This window comes from Piliocolobus tephrosceles, chromosome 9 (genome assembly GCF_002776525.5).
Source record: "Piliocolobus tephrosceles isolate RC106 chromosome 9, ASM277652v3, whole genome shotgun sequence".
Classification (NCBI taxonomy): domain Eukaryota; kingdom Metazoa; phylum Chordata; class Mammalia; order Primates; family Cercopithecidae; genus Piliocolobus; species Piliocolobus tephrosceles.
The window spans coordinates 100,070,021-100,089,987 of NC_045442.1; the positions used below are offsets into that span (position 1 = coordinate 100,070,021).

The following is a 19,967-nucleotide window of genomic DNA, read 5'->3' on the forward strand; positions in this document are numbered from 1 at the left end:
ATAGCAACCTCTAAGAAGGCACAGTAATTACTAACTGAATCAGATTTCCCTTTCCTGGTTTGCCTACTCCTCTTTGATACACATTCACACATGCCAGGCATATTTTACCTGTATAGATACTCCTTGACTTATGATGAGGTTACATCTTGATAAACCCATTATAAATGGAAAATATGTCAAAATGCATTTAATACACCGGTCCTACTGAACAACATAGTCCAGCCTAGTCTACCTTAAAGGTGCTCAGGACAATTACAGTATCCTACAGTTGGGCAAAATCATCTAACATGAAGCCCATTTTATAATAAAGTATTAAAATCTCATATAATTTATTGAACAGTATATTGAAAATGAGAAATGATTTCATAGGTCCTTGGAGTGTGGTTTCTACTGAATACATATTTCTTTCACATCACTGTAAAGTTGAAAAGTCTTAAGTCGAAGTTGTAAGTTGGGGACCTTCTCTGTACCTTTTCTCAAGTTGTTCCCTCTGCCTAGAAAGCCATTACCCAGTCCAAATGAGTAACTTCCACAAATTTTTTAAAGGCCAATTCACATCTCTCTCATTCTGTAAGTCGTTGCTGGGCCAGCTTTCTGCTATTCCCACCCTACTGTTCCTGCTAAGGGAAAACTATCAGAAAAGAGAATGCCAACAGATTCCTGAATTCAAACCTAAATGTGTTCAAACTTTAGAGATGAAATGTTTCACTGTATACTTTTCCAGATAGTTTCATTTTCCCACTCCTGTATCTTCTAATTTATAATATGTATGTGAATATTTGTGGTATAACTGTCTAGCAAAGTTAAAACGAATATAACTCACAAACTCCATGAATACCCATTACCTTAGATAACGATTAAAAATATATACCTGAGGTCAGATCCAGCTAAGATGGAGAATGCACAAACCATTTATGTCTGCTACTAAATCTAGCTAATAAAACCTGGGGATAATGAAGGGAACAGTTATTTAAAGACTCTAAAGGGTAAGTCACAGCAGGTGGACTGGAGAAGATGACATGACAAGAATTCAGAGTAGCACAGGGTGATTCCCCTTACCTTTTTCTTTCTTCTTTTTTCAAAAGGTACCCCTGGCCCGGATTCAAGGGAGCTTAAAACCTGAAAGTGGGCCCTGGGGCATGGCAGTGAAGTCTCTAGGAGAATCCTTCTAGTTTAGGCTCAAGGAGCAGGAAAAGGCTTAAAGAAAAGAAAAACTGCCCTTTTCTCCTTTATTCTCTTGCATCCTAACCTTCAAGGTAGTAGCAGAAATAATGATGACTGCCAGAATTTAAAACTTCGAGGGAGGGAAAACTTCCTCTCCAGTAGGAGGAGCTGTGGCCCTAAGAGTATAATATAACCTCCACTGAGCTCTTTCTCTGTCTTCTTTCAGCTCTTCCACAGGCACAGATGCAGGAAGTATGTGGTAAAGTAGGGTAAATGAAGTCCCAAAGTTTTGGCTAGAGGACTGAAAAGCAGAGTCTCTAGGAACTCAAAGTACTGAGATCATGAAAGAGAGAGGCTCAGGAAAGTGACCTCATAAGGCTGTTTATGAACTCTTGGGTTTATGCTCAAACTTCTCATGTGTGAATCTGATCACAGACTGTGAGAAACTAAGTATGGACAGACAATTACCCATGTTCTAGACTGGACCCTAGGTGGTACATGAAGGACAGATCTGAACCGCATTTCAAAGGCTTTGAAAAGTGAACCAGTTGTGGAATCACAACCTATATACTGGCTGGAGATGGCATCCTGAATACAACTGGATAAATTGCCTGTTAAGCAAAAAATATCAAAATTCTCTATAGGATTTAAATAAGACCAAGTATTAGTCTTATTTAACTTATTAGTCTCATAACATAATACTTGAAATATCCAGGATACAATCTCAAATTACTTGGCATGTGAAGAATCAGAAAGTCTCAAGTCACACAGGAAAAGATGATCAGAAAATGGCAACATTGGGAAGAAAAAGATGTTGGAATTATTAAACTAAGACATTAAGACAACTATTATAAAAATGCTCCAAGAAGTAAGGGTAAACACTGTTGAAAAGAATGAAAAGGCAGACTGTCTCAGCAAATGGAAGATATTTAAATAAAAACTAAAAGAAAATTTTAGAACTATTAACATAAAGTAACCAAAATTTAAAAATCACTTGATGGGCTTCATGGTAAAATGGCGATGAAAGAGCAAAGACTGGTGAACCTGACAGTATATCAATGGAAACTATCCACTTTGAATAAGACAGAGTAAAAATATTTCTTAAAAAATAAAGAGTCTCAGGATATGCAGGACAATAATAAAATACCTAACTTTGATGTCACTGGAGTCCCAGAAGGAAAAGAAAGTTGTAGTGCAGAAAAAAACTGAATTATGTTTACAAATTCCCCAAATTTAATGAGACATAAACCAACAGATTTAAGAACTGAACCTCAAATAGTAACCTCCTAACCCCCCAAATCTAGGCTCAAACCCATCAATCAAACACTAGACTCAAACCCATCAATCAAATTAGTTTTAAAAAATATTAAAAAGAGCCAGATGAAATAATATATAATTATAGGGGATCAATTGTTTAAAAGACTAGAGTTATAATCAGAAATCATAGATTTCATAAGAAAGTAGAACATGTTTAAAACAAAAAATATCTGTCAGCTCAAAATTCTAAATCCAATGAGAATATTCTTAAAAAATGAAGGTAAAATAAAGACATTCTCAGATAACAAGTATAGTTCATTGCCAGCAGATGTGTTCTAAAAGAATTACTAAAGGAAAACTGTCATAAAGAAGGTGAAATGAGGAACACTTGGAATGTCAGGAATAAAAGAAGAAGAGAAATGATGTAGTGCATATAACAACTATAAAATAAAGGAGGGAGAATAACAAAACTCACATGAAAGAGTTATACATTCCACCTGGCATGGTAAAAGACTGATTCTAAATAGACTGTGAAAAGTTAGTATGTACATTCTAATCCATAGAGCAACCACTAAAAGAAATCTATACAGAGATACACAGTCAAAACTAAAATAAATTGAAATGGAACACTAAAAAATATTCAAATGATCCAAAACAAGGCAGAAAAAGAGGACCAAAAGAGTGAAAATACAGAGAGAAAAACAGAAAACAAATAATAAAATGATAAAACCAAATCCAAATATCAAACATTTTACGAAATATAAATGGCCTAACAAACCAATTAAGGGCAGAGTTTATCAGAATAGACCAAAAATAATAAAAACAATCTCCACTAATATCCTCTCTACAAAAATTACTTCAAATATAATGACATAGTTGAAAAGTAAAAGGATGGAAAATTCTATCATGAAATATTATATCATTAACCAGAAGAAAGCTAGCGTGATTACATTAATATCAGACAAAGTAGACTTCAGCGATAAGAAAATTATCAGAGATCAAGAAAAACATTGCATAATGATAAGAGGGTCAATTTGCCAAGAAAAAAAGTGATCTCAAATGTGGATGTATTTAACAACAGAGCTTTAAAATAAGCAAAGCAAAAATGAACAGAACAAAAAGTAGAGACAAATCTACAATATTCTTGCAGACTTCTGTACTCCTCTTGCATTAACTGACAGAACAAGTAGACAAAAAATTAGCAAGGATATAGAAGAACTAGGCAACATTAACAACTAGATCCAAATAATTAACACTCACCCCAATGACGGAATTCACATTCTTTTCAAATGTACACAGAATATTCATGTAGATACACCACTTCCAAGATTATAAAACAAAACAAATGTTAAAGGATTGAAATTCTATAAAGTATGTTCTATGATCATAATGACCAGATGTCAACAGGAACAAGATAAGAAAATCTCCAAACACTTGGAAATTAATAAAACCATTTAGAGAGAATCTATGGATCCAAAAGGGAAATAAAAAACACATCAAAATTTGTGGAATGTCCCTAAAACATTGTATAGAGGGGAATGTATAGCATTAAATGCTTGTGCTATAAAAGAAGGTCTCAAATCAAAATTCTAAATTGTGTATTAAAAGAACAGTAAACAAGGAGCAAAATAAACCCAAAGCTAGCAGAAAGAAGTAATACAAATCAGAAATCAATAAAATTTAAAAAAAATGAGACAAAAAGCTGGTTCTCTGTAAAGATCAATGCAATGGACAAAACTTTAGTAGGACTGGTAAGCAAAAAAGAAGAAGCCACAAATTGCTACTATCAGGAATGAAAAGACAATACCACTGTAGAACCAGCAGATATTAGAAGGGTATAAAGGAATGTATATTCCTTTTAGAAGGGTATAAAGGGTATAAAGGAATAATTGTGCAAACATAAACCTAAATAACTGAAATAAGTAAATTCCTCGAAAATCAGACACTAAACACATCCAAGATGAATACACAACCTGAATATTCCTGTAAATATTTTAAAATTGGATTTAAAAAAATCTTCCTCCCAAACAAAACAAAACTCCAGGCCCAACTTGTTTCACTTGCAAATTTTACCACATATTTAAAGAAGAAGTAACACCAATTTAAATATTTTTTTCAAGGCCAGGATGACTCTAATACCAAAACCATAGGACAATAGTACAAAGAAAGTAAAAGAAAAAGAAAAAAAATTATAGACTAACATCACTTATGAACGCTGACACAAAAATCTTCAACAAAATATTAGCAATATACAAAAAGAAAATGATTAAGTGGGGCTTTTCAGAGAATAAAGCCTGATTCAATATTTGAAATTGATTAGTGCATTCCTCCATATTCACAGATTAAAGAAGTAAAACCATATGATCATTTCAATTGATGCATAAAAAGCATTTGAAAAAAATCAAGATTTATTCATGATGAAAACTTGCAGCGAACCAGGAATAGAAGGGAAGTTACTCAATTTGATAAAGCGTATCTACACCAAACCTACAGTTAATACTATACTTAAAGGAGAAAGACTATGCTTTCTTCTCAAGATTAAAAAAAGCCAAGAATGTCCATTATCACCACTCTTGATGTCTTGCAATGTCAATAAAATAATTATAGGCATACACATTAGAAAGGAAGAAATAAAAATGGCCCTATTTGCAAAAAACAAGACTGTCTACATAGGCAATGAACTGGAAACCAAATTAAAAGAAAAAAACTTCAAGCCATTCACAGTCCTTACCTCCAAAAAAGAAAGACGTAGGTGTAAATTTAACGAACTATGTACACTATCTGTATTCTGAAATTATCAAACACTGATGTAAGAAAAAGAAAACCTAAATAAATGTAAACACACACCATGTTCATTAATTGGAAGACTCCTCAACATTTTAAGGAAGATGTCAGTTCTCTCCAAATTGATCTGCATATTTAACACAAATCAAATGAAAATTTCAGCATGATTATTTTTTAATATAAATAAGATTATCTAAAATTTATATGAAAAGGCAAAGGAACTACAATAGCCAAAATGATTTTGAAAAATAAAATTAGAGAAATAACATTTCCCAATTTTAAGACTATCAAGCTACAGTAATCAGGATTACATGGTATTGGCAAAAGGATGGATGTACTGATCAACAGAACAAAGTCCAGAAACTGACCCACATAATAGACAATTAATTTCTGACAAAAATGCAAAATATATTCCATAGAGAAAGAATAGTCTTTTCAACAAGCAGTACTGGTACTATCGGACATCCAGATTGAGGAAATGAAACTTCACCTCAATCTAACATCTTACAAAAAAATTAGGTAAAAATATAACAAGCCCTAATAGAAAGGTGAAGAAAACAAAGAAAAAATCTTGATGATCTGGAGTTAAGCAGAGTTCTTGCACATGACACCAAGCATGATGAAAATCATGATCCATAAAAAGAAAAAGTGATAAACTAAATCTCATTTAAAACTTCTGTGAAAGACTAGGATAAGAGAATGAAAAGACAAGCTACAGTAGTTTTTACTACAACTCTAAGGAACTCTCAAAACTTAATAAAATGAGTAACTAGAAAATACACAAAGCAGACACTTCACTGAAGAGGACATAATATAACAAACACATGATAAAATGTTTAACTTCATTAGCCATTCCTTAATGCAAATGAAAACCAAACCTATTATGAAAACACACCTATTAGAATGGCTAAAGTAAAAAAAAATCTGATAAAACCAAATGCCTGTGGCCATGTAGAGAAAGTGGATCATCTCTTACTTATTATTGGTGGGATGGTACAACCACTCTGGAAAAGTTTGGCAGTTTCTTAAAACATTAAATATATACAATATATTATGCAACAATCACACTTCTACATATTTACCCTAGAGAAATGAAAACTTAACTTCACCCCCAAAACCTGTATACTAATGTTTATAGCAACTTTACTCATAATCTCTGTAAGTTGGAAACAACCCAAATGTCCTTCCACTAGTGAATGGATAAACTGTGGCACGCCCATACAATGAAATACTACTTATTAATAAAAAGGATCAACCTGCTGATACATGTAACAACCTGAATACATCTGAGTGAAATAGAAATGTTTCATCTTGTATGCTGAGTGAAACAGAATATGTTTCATGTTGTATGATTTCATTTTTATAACATTCTCAAGAAGAGAAAATGATAGCAAAAGATCACCGTTGCCAGAGTTTGTGGTAGAAGGAAAATGTGACTAAAAAGGGGTAGCACGATAGTGCTCTGTTCTGTGCCCTGTCGTGGTTGCTACATGAATACACTTGTGTGTGTGTGTGTATTAAAGCTCTAATAAATGAACATCAAGTCAATTTTATAGTATGTTAATTAAAAAAGATTTTCTGAGATCTTAACACTCAGAAAAAAAGAAACTTACTTTTCTAGTTCTAGGTGCTAATTTTGTAAGTAGAAATCCAGAAGAATAGGAGCGTTTACAGATTTTTAAAACTGTTTAAATGCTTTAGTCTCAGTTATTTGAGAGACAAACTGGTAATAATACACAATAATGTTTTTGTAATCAATCAATCCACAAGTAGTACAGAAATCAGATCCAGAAATCTTATGAGTAGTTTTACTTTAGGAATAAAAAGAAATATGGAGGCAGTGGATAAGGGCAAAAGCTTTAGAGTCAATTATTCCTAGGTGAAGACACTGGCTCTACTGGGTCCGTGAGTAGACTTGGGGGAGTAATACAACTCAGTTAGTCCTTAGTTTCCACATGTATACAACTAGAACATTACATCACAGGATTGTTGTGAATACTGAACTCTGGTTTAGCCCAATGCCTAGTAGAGTGCAAATGCTCAATAAGTAATGACCATTATTAGGGATTCTATAAATATTCAAATTGTTTGAGACTCTTAAAATTATCTTTATTACATGTAGAATACGAAGATCATCTTGTCTGAAACATTTTGACCTCAAATTAATTCATTACATTTTAAGAGCAGGGTATAAGTGGATTGACAATTACAGGAATGATTTAATTAATTAACTAATCCATTCATCCAATTCACTATTTGAGGATCCATGAGCCAGAAATTCTGCAGATGCTGAAATACAAAATTGGAAAGACCACTAATACCAAAGAACAAAGCTTAGGGGGAGAGAGACAGAGAATTACAACATCATTGCAAGTGCTGCAACAGAGATGTATGTCATTGGATTACGTGATAACCTAATTACCATCCGTTTTTTTCTCTATGTTGTTCTGAAGGAACTTATTTAACAAACAGTGACATTTCTTATACAACAGTGATAATGAGTAAAATAATCTAAGGAAATAACATTCATTTTCAGTCATCTGTGTACCCTCATTATCATGCCTTTTCTCTCAGCCAGCAAGAAAAAAATATTCATTGACCTAAAATACTAAGAATAACCAGCCCACATACAGTATAGACTTGCTGAACATTTTGACCCTAGTTAAGTAAAATATCCAAAGTCCTGAATCATCTGAGTGACTTATGATAGCACAGAAGTTAATGGCATAGCTTACAGACTCAGACCGCCTGGTTGAAATTACAGATGATACTTACTATCAGTGACTCTGGTAAATACCTAATGTCTTTTGTACTTATTTTTTCTCATCTATGAAATGGGGCTAAGTAACCTGCTGCATTACAGTATTGCAATGATTACATTATTATATAACACACAATTTAGAACATTACTTGATACAAATAAACTGCTCAGTAAAGTTATGATTATTAATATTAGCCAGTGGTTTATGAACTTATGTGATTTTTTTCACGTTGTGGTCTGCAGAACAAGGGATCCATGAAGATGTCCACATCCTAGTACTCTGAGACCCTGTGACCCTGTGACTATATTACTTTAAATGGTGAAATGAACTTTGCAGATGTGATTAAAATTATGGACCCCAAGGTGGGGAGATTATCCTGGATTATTTGGGTGGGCCAGTTAATCACATGAGCTCTTAAAAGTGAAAGAGAGGGAGGCAGGAGTGGAGACACCATATGAAAGAAATAGGACTTAACCTGTTTTCCTGGCTTTAAAGATAGAGAAAAGAAGTCACAAGCCAAGAAATGCAGGTACCCTCTAGAAGCTGGGAATGGCCTTCAGCCGGCAAGGAAATGGGGTCCTTGTATGACCAAAAGGATCTGACTATGCCACTATCTGAGGAAGAAAATGAATCTTCCCCATGAACTTACAGAAAGGAATACAACACTTAGATTTTAGCCCAGTGAGACCTGGGATGGACTCACGACCCACAGAGACGAAAGAAAATAAATTCGTGTCGTTTAAATCTTAAGTGTGTTGTCATTTGTTATGACAGCAACAGAAAACCAATACAAGTGGTTAAATATTTTTACAGCAGAGAGAAGAATGAAGATACAGTAATTTGCCAGCTAGTTACAGGTAAGATTGCCCTGTTGAGGTCAATATTGTTTTCTTTTTGCTGTTTTAGTTTCATCAGACACTATGAATCTGAAAATCACCAATAATGTAATTACTGGATTCTAGCCTTATTGGAAGCCATGGGAAATTATAAAGAATATATGATATGGTAATTTCTCTTAAGATGTTTCTATATGGATAGGCATTGATACTGACAGAATTACCTCTGCACTGCTCTATTTTACATATGGATATCATATTTAATGTATATGTATTTTTCTGTTGGACCTATAAGAAAAAAAGAATAGAATGCTTTGGAATCAAATAGACCTGGGTTTGAATCTTGGCTTTTCCATTACTTAATGTACCATGTTGGCAACATATTTAATCTTTCTGAGCCTCATTTTCCTTATTTTTAAAAAGGAGTCAACATCTATCTCACAGAGCTATTCTAAGTATGAAAATAAATAATGTATGGGAAAGCAATTAACATTAGGTCTGTACAGGTACACTCAGTAATATTCTTCTTACCAAATATGTGAAATGTGGGATTGCCACTGACTGTTGTGTCAGCCTTCCCAGTCCTCTAGTGTTTTAGAGAGGCATATTCTCTCAAACCCCAACCAGGCCTGAACAGAAAAGCCTAATGAAAGCAGAATTAGCCTGATTTATCCTTGCCCCCAAAGTTCAAGGTATCGTGACCAGGTCTGAAATCGGCAGAAGTAAGCTGGCACTCTGCAACATGGAGGCAGATCAGGAAAAGTATATAAAACTTTCCCAAGTCCTTTGGGGCAAGATATCTGACATTCTATTAGGCTAAGGAATGGGACAAGAGTCAGAAATCTAGGAATGATCCTCTGACCTACTATGCATTTTGTAAGCTGAATTATTATTATATTCCAATATTTTCCTTTTGTTCTATTACTGCTTATTAAAATATTTTTGAAAATTCCAACTTTTTTCAGATAATATACACTAACAAAGCCCAAGGAAAGGATTTTACTTCATTTTGATCAGAAATTTTCAAAATATCTCAATTTCAAAAATTTTAGACTTACAGAAAAGCTGTAAAAAATAGAATTCTTGTATACCCTTTAACCAGTCTCCCCTAAAGAGAACATGACATAATCACAGCAGTATTATGAAAGATATAAAATTAACATTATGTAATGCTATTAACTTATCTAGGGACCTTATTTGCCCTTTTTTCAGTTTCCCCACTAATAATCCTTTTTTTTTTTTTTTTCTGGCCCAGAAGCCAATTTAGTATGCTACACCGTATCATGTGTCCATAACCTCCTGTAACCTCTACCAAAATTTGATAATCCAATCTGTTTGTCTTTGACAAGTTGCTTCTGTTTTTATTTGTATTTTATGACCTTGACATTGACACTTTTGAAGAGTACTGGGCACTTACTTTGTCGTATGCCCCTCAACTTGGATTTCTCTGATGTTTTCTAATTATTAGATTGAGGTGATGTATTTTGAGCCCAAAATACAACTAAGGCAATAGGTTCCCAGTATACCACATTAGTGGCACATGGTATGTCACTATGTTATTACTGGTGATATTCTCATCTGTAATTGATCATCTGGTTAAGGTGGTGCCTGCCAGGTTTTTTTTTTCACACCAGTTACAATATTTCTCTTAGCAGTTATTAATTATCTTCTGGGAAAACACTTCAAAATTATGCAAAAGCTCTTTTTTCTCATTACACTTTCACACACTTATTTTAATATCCATTGATGGTTCTTTTAAACAATTATTACCACGATATTTGCCTAATGGTGAGTCTCCATCTCCATATTTACTTACTAATTTATAATTGGATTTCTACTATAAGGAAGACCTGTCCTTTCCCTTCCAGGTGTTTAAGTATTTATATCAGTACAGATGGATGGATATTTATTTTATTTTCTGGATTTTAATAATGCTATCATTATTTATTTTGCTGCTAAAATTGTTCCAGAATTGGCTATTGGGAACTCCTTCAAGTTGGCTCCTGTGTTTTTTTGACATGCTCTCATCATTCATTCATTTAGTCATTTTTTGAGATGGAGTCTTGCTAGGTTGCCCAGGCTGGTCTCAAACTCCTGGTCTCAAGCGATCCTCCTGCCTCAGCCTCCCGAGTAGTTGGGATTACAAAGCCTCCCGAGTAGCAGGAATTGCAGGTGCATGCCGCTGCACCTGAAATTTATTTATTTATGGGTACTTACTATTCCAGGCTCATCTTCTATTTTCCCTGCCCTAGATATAGAATCAGTCATTTCTCCAAGGAGGCTTAGTACTTTCTACTGGAGAATGGTGTTTGAATCCTAGATCTGGGTATTATATATGTTCACTACTACTGGGTGTCACTGCTTTCATGTCTTGTTAGTAGGCAGGGCTTGGAAATATATGTATGTACACTAACACCTGTTCTATATTTTCATATTTACCTGTTTTTATATATATTCAGAACCATGAGTTCATACTGATACCTCCAATTCCAATTGAACACCATAGCCTTTACACTAGCCTTTTCTCTTACAGTGAGAAACCTGGGTCTTATTGTCTTAAACATATTTACTTACTTGTTATATCTCAGTATACACTTAAGTAGTTTCAGAACAACCCAAATCTCTATGACAAACAAATTTAACAACTGGAAGGAGAATGGAAACAGGGTAGTAGGCATAGGGAGTGACAATTCCCTGAGTACATCTTTTTGTAGAGCTTATTTATATAACTATGGCAATGTTTCCTATTCCCACCCCCCAAAATTTAAATCATCAGCTGATAGGGAGAATGAAAAATACAATACCAACAGTAATAAAACTATTATGAATGAAGTATGGAAAAAAAGAATTTACCTAAGTAACTTTGGAAAATATTTTAAATGACTACATATTATAAGACTAATGACCAAAAGACCTATACACACTGTACTCTAGGTAGCAAATTTGTTTGATTGGTTTTTTAAAGACAACAGAATACACACCAAGGTTCAACACTGTAGGGAAAGCCTAAACTCCATCATGAGTGCCACCTCTCAATACTCAGATACTCAGAAATACTTAAATATTCATACAGTATGTTTAGTGTAAATGGAAGTGTTCCCTTATAAATAGAGCTAAAAAATAAAACAACACTCAGGGGTCATCTGGCCCATTGTTTTCATTTTACATATGCACAAGTGGAACTCAAGAGATGGTACAGCGAAGACTAGAAGCCATGTGCTTAACTTTTTCTAAATCATACACTACCTCTGGTTGAAAATGATTCCAAAGAGTAGGTTCCAAAGAGTAGGTTCAATCTTGAAGGATGAATACAATTTGCTTCAAGGCTTAGTGACTGATATATTCTTTACATGTATTACTTACAGTATTTTATTATAACTTATGCCCAAGAAAGCATTATTACTATGTGCTATATGATCAGAGTTTTAAACATTTTTAACATAAAGAAGTTTAACGGTCTTGGCAGTTTTGTAAACATGTAAATTTCCAGAGAGCTTTAAAAAGTACACGTGAGAAAAATGTTTTTAAATCGTTGTTAACTTGGGACAGTTTTAAAACTCACCAATTTCAAAATATTCAGAAATAGCTCACATATTAAACAATATCTCACATTATCAGATTAGTTTTATATATGTTTTAAAAACTGAAAGCATATTCATCAATTTCAAAATATTAAGAAATAACTAACCTATTAAACAACATTTCATATTATCAGATTAGTTTTATACATGTTTTAAAAATGGAAAGCACAAGAAAGCCTTTAAGACAGGTGTTTGAAAAGTTATACTTAAAAAGTTTAACTGACACAAGCATGAGAGTTTCTGGCTGAACCACAAGATCTTGTAAGATTAATACAGACATGTTGGGACATTGCCAACTTACACTTTCTTCTCTACAGAAAATAAAGTTGATAGTATTTTAAGACAAAAACACTTACTGTATAAATTTTACTTATTTTTGATAACAAACATGTCCTAGTTTAATATTTACAATAAAATACTCTTTTTTCCATATAATTCTTCTTTTAAGAACTTAATCCTAATTTGGAGTTTCATTCACAGATAATAGCTTTTTGAAGGTACTTACTACATACTTAAAATTTCAATAGCATATTATATTTCCCAATATAATTTAGATCTTTGACTACATTATGTTACAGATCTATGAATATCAGAATATTAATGTGTTATGTCACATTTTTTATCTGCATAGGTTAAACCATTCTTGCATCCCAGGAATAAGTCCCAGTTGATCATGGTGTATGATATTTTAAATTTCCTACTGAATTCAATTTACTATTATCTTGTTAAGGATTTTTGCATCTACCTTCACTAGAGATATATACTGGCCTATAATTTTCCTGTGTTCTTATTTGAATTTGATATCATAACAATGCTGGTCTTATGGAATGAATTTGGCAGTATTCCTCCATCTTCAAATTTCTAGAAAAATTTGAGAAGAACTGATTCTACAAGTTGACCACTTGTCATTAATTCTTCCTTAAATGATTAGTACAATTAACCAGTGAAACCATCTCATCTCGACTTTTCTTTGTTGGGAGATTTTTGATTACAGATTCAATCTCCTTACTTGGTCTATTAATATTTTCTATTTCTTCATGGTATATCTTGGTAGGTTGTACGTTTCTATTCATTTATCCATTTCTTTAGGATTATTCAATTTGTTAGTGTGTAACTGTCCATAATAGTTTCCTATCATCCTCTGTCTTTGTTTAGTATCAGCTGTAGTGTACCCTTTTCCTTTTAAATATATATATCTTTCAAATTTTAGATTCGGGGGGCACATGTGCAGGTTTATCACATGGATATATTATATAATAGTGAGGTTTGGGCTTCTAGTGTACCCATAATCCAAACTGAACAGCTGTACCCAACAGGTAACTGTAAAAGTCCTAATTCCCCTTTTACCTTCTCCCCTTTTGGAGTCCCCAACGTCTGATATTTACATATTTACATCTATATGTACCCACTGTTTAGCTCCTACTTACAAGTGAGAATGTGCAGTATTTGATTTTCTGTTACCGAGTTATTTCACTTAGTATAATGGCCTCCAGCTCCATCCATGTTTCTACGAAGGACATAATTTCATTTGTTTTTATGACTGCATAGTATTTCATGGTATATATGGACCACATTTTCTTTATCCAATTATCCACTGATACACACTTAGGTTGATTCCATGACTCTGCTATTGTGAGTAGTTCTGTGACAAACATACGAAAAGGTGTCTTTCTTATATAATGATTTCTTTTCCTTTGGGTAGATGCCCAGTAGTGGCATTGCTGAATAGAATGATAGTTCCATTTTTAGTTCTTTCAGGAATCCCCGAACTGTTTTCCACAGGGGTTACATTAGTTTGCATTCCCACCAACAGTGTATAAGAATACCCTTCTCTCTGCATCCATGCCAACATCTGTTTTCTGACTTTCAATCATAGCCATTCTGACTGGTATAAGATGGTATCTCATTGTGGCTTCAATTTGCCCTTCTCTGAAGATTAGTGATATTAAGCATTTTTAAAATGTTTGTTGGCAACTTTATGTCTTCTTTTAAGAAATGTCTATACATGTCCTTTGACCAGTATTTAATGGGGTTGTTTTTCTCTTGCTGAGTTATTTGGGTTCATTGTAGATTCTGGATATTAGTTCTTTGTCAGAGGTATGACTTGCAAATGTTTCCTCCCATTCTGTAGGTTGTCTGCTTACTCTGTTATTTCTTTTGCTGTGAAAAAGCTTTTTGGTTTAATTAAGTCCCACTTGTGTATTTTTGTTCTTGTTTTATTTTCTTTTGGGGTCTTAGTCATAAATTCTTTGCCTATGCCAATGTCCAGAATAGATTTCCTAGGTCTTCTTTCAGGATTTTGAGTTTCACATCTTACATTTAGGGGTCTTTAATCCATCTTGAGTTAATTTTTGAATATGATGAGACACAGAGGTCCAGTTTCATTCTTCTGTATGTGGTTAGTCAATTTCCCAGCACCACTTATGGAATAGATGTCCTTTCCCCATTGTTTATTTTTGTTGAATCTGTTGAAAGTCAGTTGGTTGTAGGTATATCACTTTATGAGTTCTTTATTCTATTCCTCTGATCTATGTGTCCATCTTTATCATGGTATCATGATATCAGTATCATGCTGTTCAGCCTTGCAGTATAATTTGAAGTCAGGCAATGTGATGTTTCTGGCTTTGTTCTTTATGCTTAAGATTGCTTTGGCTATTCAGGCTCTTTTTTTGGTCCATATGAACTTTGGGATTGTTTTTTCTAATTCTGTGAAGAATAACATTGGTAATTAGGGATTGCTTTGAATCTGCAGATTCCTTTGGGCATTATGGCCATTTTTAATAATATTGAGCCTTCCAATCCATAAGCATGAGATGCTTTTCCATTTGTGTAATCTTCCTGTAGATCTTTCACCTCTTTGGTTCAATGTGTTCCTAGTTATTTTATTTTTGTGTGTGACTACTGTAAATGGGATGGAGTTCATGATTTGGATCTCAGATTCAGTAACAGTATACAGAAAATGCTACTGGTTTCTGTACATTCATTCTGTATCCTAAAACTTTACTGAAGTTGTTTATCAAGTCTACGAGTCTTTAGGATTTTCTAGGTATGGGGGCTTGTCATTAGTGACCAGAGATAATTTGATTTTCTCTTTTCCAATTTGGATGTCTTTTGTTTCTTTCTCTTGCCCAACTGTTCTGTCTAGGACTTCCAGTACTATGTTGAATAGAAGTGGTGTGAGTAGGCATTCTTGCCTTGTTCCAGCTCTTAGGATGAATGCTTTCAGCCTTCCCCCATTCAATATGATGTTGGCTGTGAGTTTGTCATATATGACTCATTATTTTTAGGTATGTTCCTTCAATGCTTAGTTTTTGAGGGTTTTTAACATAAAGGGATGTTGAATTTTACCAACAGCCTCTTCTGCATCTATTGATTGACATGATCATATTGTTTTTCTTTTTAATTCTGAATATGTGGTGAATCACATTTACTGACTTGCAAATGTTGAACCATCTTTGCCTCCCTGGAATAAAATACACTTGATTGTGATACATTTTGTTTTTGATGTGCTGATAAATCTGGTTTGCCAGTATTTTGTTGATGATTTTTACATTTATATTCATCAGGGAGATAACCAGTAACACAGAATGAGTTAGGGAGGTATCCCTCCCTCCTTGGTATTTTGGAATAGCTTCTGTAAGGCTGGTAACCTGCTCTCCTTTGTAGATATGGCAAAACTGTCCTGTAAATCTCTCTGGTCCTGGACTTTTTTGTTGTTGGAAGGTTTTTTACTATTGATTCAATTTCCTTACTCATAATTGGTCTGTTCAGGATTTCTATTTCTTCCTGATTCAATCTTGGGAGGTTGTGTGTTTCAGGAATTTACCTATTTCTTCTAGGCTATCTAGTTTGTGCACATAGAGATGCTCATAGTAACCCCTGATGAGCTTTTGTATTTCTGTTGTATCAGCAATACTGTCACCTTTATAATTTCTGATTGTGCTTATTTGAATTTTCTCTCTTTTTTCTTCATTAAACTAACTAGTGGTCTACCAATTTTGTTTATGCATTCAAAGAACAAACTGTTCACTATGTTGATGCTTTTTATCACTTTTTTTGGTCTCAATCTCATTTGGTCATTCTCTTTGTTATTTCTTTTCTTCTGCTAGCCCCTTTGAGTCTGTAGTTGTCTTTTGCCATTAGGTGGGTCTCTGGTAGGCAGCAGATGGTTGAGTCCTTCTTCTTTTACCCAATTTGCTACTCTTTATCTTTTAAATGGAATATTTAGGTCATTTATGTTCAAGGTTAATATTAATGTGTGTGTGTTTTTTCCCATCATAGTTTTGTTAAGCTAGTTGCCTTGGAGTCTCGGTTGTGTAATTGCTTTATTGGATCTTTGAGATTTCTACTTACCTGTGCTTTTATGATGGCGAGTATTATCCTTTTACTGCCATGTTCAGAATTCCTTTGAGCATTTCTTGTAAGATGGTGTAGTGGTGATGAATTCTCTCTATGTGTGCTTATCTGGGAAAGACTATTTCTCCTTCATTTATGAAGCTTAGTTTGGCAGGATATAAAATTCTCGGCTGACACTTTTTCAAGGTGGCTAAAAATAGGCCTCTAATCTCTTCTGTTTTACAACATTTTTGCTGAGAGGTCTACCATCAGGATGATGAGCTTCCTTCATAGGTGATTTGACACTTGTCTCTAGCTGTCTTTAAGATTTTTCTTTCACATTGATCTTGAATAGCCTAATGACTATATGCCTTGGTCATGTTAATCTTGTACAATATTTTTCAGGTACTCTCTGAATTTCTTGTATCTTGATGTCTACATCCCTGGAAGATTGGGAGATTTTCCTATATTATTCCCTCAAATATTTTTCCAAGCTTTTCACTTTTTCCTCTTCTCCATCAAGAATGCCTGTAGGTCTGGTAGCTTTACATAATCCCACATTTCTAGAAGGCTTTGTTCATTAAAAAATTATTTTTTTCTTTGTCTGATTGGGTTAATTTGAAGACTAGTCTTCAAGCTCTGAAATCTTTCTTCTGGTTGGTCTAGTCTATTGTTAAGACTTTCAACAGTGTTTTGATGTTCCTTCAGCAAATTTATCATTTTCAGATGTTCCATTTGCTTTTTAAAAATATATATCTATGTTGTCTTTCATCTCTTAGATTGTTTCTCTAGTTGCTTTGGTTTTCAACTTTCTCTTGGATCTCACTGGGCTTCTTTACAGTCCATATCTTAAATTCTTTATCTGTCGCTTCAAAGTTTTCATTTTCATTAGGATTCACTGCTAGAGAGCTAATGTGGTCCTTCAGGGATGTCACAACATTCTATTTCTTCATGGTGCTGGACTTCTTGTGCTGGTTCCTTCTCATGTGTAGAAGCTGGCACTTATTTTTGGATTTATCTTAATTTGGGTGGGATTATTTTTCTCTGCCTCTTGAGGGTGTGACTCTTGCGTATGTTGGGTTGTGTCCTTTGCCTTTGCTTATGTGCTTTTAGGGGGCCAAGGCTCTGTATAAATTCCTTGGTTATAGATAGCCTTAGTGTAGTCGTTTTCTCAAATGTTAATTGTTTGTAGTCTGTAGTAGTGGAGCGCTGTATGTGTAGAAAGGTTCACTGTCTCCTAAAGAGACGCCAAGTTGGAGGTCTTTTGGGGGAAGATTATCTCTTTCCTTAGCACTGTGTACTTGTAAGCAGGAATTATATTGGGTTGTGCAGTTCACCCTACAGGCCAGCAGGTGATGCCTGCAGGGAAGAGCTGTCTAAGTGCTGTGCAATGATATCAACAGTTGTTGTGACAGACCATGAAGTTTGACCTCCTGGCCAGTAGGTGATGCTGGCAGGTTAGAGGCAGCTGCAGTGATGACAGTGGGATTTTTACTTGGCCTTTGTTGATAGGAAATACGAGGGTGTCCCTGGTGATGGGTGGGGGTGTGGAGCTCTCAGTGGTCCCATTCCATGCTCCACTCCCAAGGCTGGCTAGAGGGGGCAAAGCTGGGTGGGACTGTGTCCGGTAAGCCTGTGATCAGGCTCTCTGAGGCAGATGGGACCTTGGTAGGGCTGTTGGGGCAGTTCTCAGGCAGCTGAAATAACACTCTAGGGAGGGGTGGAGGCACCTCTCCTGTGCCATAAGAGCTGGTTCAGGATAAGAGGGCTGGCCCTGGGTTTTCATTCCAGCAGATGGCCATGGGGCCCACCCAGCTTCTATACCCCTGACTGGTGGGTCTCTCTCCAGTGTCCACCCTGGCAGCCAGCCCAATTGGTTATGCAAATCCCAAACCACCTGTGTCCAGACTGCCATGCCATTCCAGGCATTCCAGAATGAAGACTCCCTGCAGCAGAAACCAAGGCTATGAGGCTACACCCTTCCTAGTCTGTTCTCATGAAGGGAGGGGTGCCCAGCTTCTGTACCACCTGAAAAACCCGCACCACACTCTTCTCTGTGTTCTGACAGTGGGGGTTCCTCCCCTGCTTGCGATCAGGCCACAGATCTCATCCCCATATTCCTGGGTGGTATGCTTGAGTCCTGGCAAACTGAGACCAGGCCAGTGGATCTGTCCTCTGGCTCTTTAGGATCAACCACTGGCAGTGATGGGAGGAGTGAAGTGTTCCCAGGTAGCAATAAACCACTCAGGTGGGGCAATGGAGGCTATGCTGTGGGTCCCACTCCATAGCAATGGCCAGGCAGGCAATCTTAGGAGGGACTGGCAGGCATGGTCATGTGTGGTTTCGATTCACCTCAGTCCTGCAGAAATGGTGGTGGATCCTGAATTGGGCATGTGGGCATTCATGGGCCCCACTCTATCCCAGCCTGGCAGACAGCTGATGTAGCTGCTTGGCCTCCCTCCCTGTAAAATTCTTTTTCCATATTGCACCAGACTTATTTATAAATTACATTAACAATGTTCTTCTCATAACTTCCATGATAAGGTTCAAATTCTTTGACACAGTACACAAATCACTTCATATTTTTTCCCTTGTTTACTTCTCTGATCTCATTTTCTGTGACCACTTTGCTCAAGTGTCTGTGGTTTCATGTATGTTGCCTCTTGCCTGAAACACCTTATATTCACTCTACTTTGCCTAATTAACCTCCTTTGGTCCTTAAGAACTAAAGACCAACCCTGTTTCACTCAGAACTCTTCTAGGACTTTCCCTTCCTTCTCTAATTCGGATGCTCCTCCTTGATGCTGCCACATAATGTATACCTAAATAAAACTACAACGTATGTGTGACTTATTTATCTCTCTTTTCCATTAAGCCCTATATGCATCATTCATGCAGAGAGTCTTATCCACAGTTGCAACCAATTTCTACAGAGGTTGCTGAATGGACAAATGAACAACACTATAAAATGAGAGGGCTGATCTATATTATTTTCAAAGTCCCTTGTTAACCATTAATTTGTCATATTGTAGAAATCTTAACTTCTGCCAATCTGTGCCTATTATCTGAGCTTTTATCTATACTTCCACATTTCATTATCCAGATAATATCCTGACCTGCATGCCTGACCCACTTTTCCAGATTTTAGTTTTGATATCTTATCTTGATGATCTCTTTGAACTTGAACTCTTGCTGGGAAGCTTCTCCTTTGACTGGTCTTGGATTTGAGTTATTGCATGCACTTGTTT

General features: G+C 35.3%; 1 protein-coding gene across 11 annotated transcripts in view; it reads right to left on the bottom strand.

Moving 5' to 3' along the window:
- ZEB1 (zinc finger E-box binding homeobox 1) overlaps positions 1–19,967 on the bottom strand; it is a 180,432-nt gene that overhangs the window by 36,627 nt on the left and 123,838 nt on the right. The window lies entirely within an intron of this gene.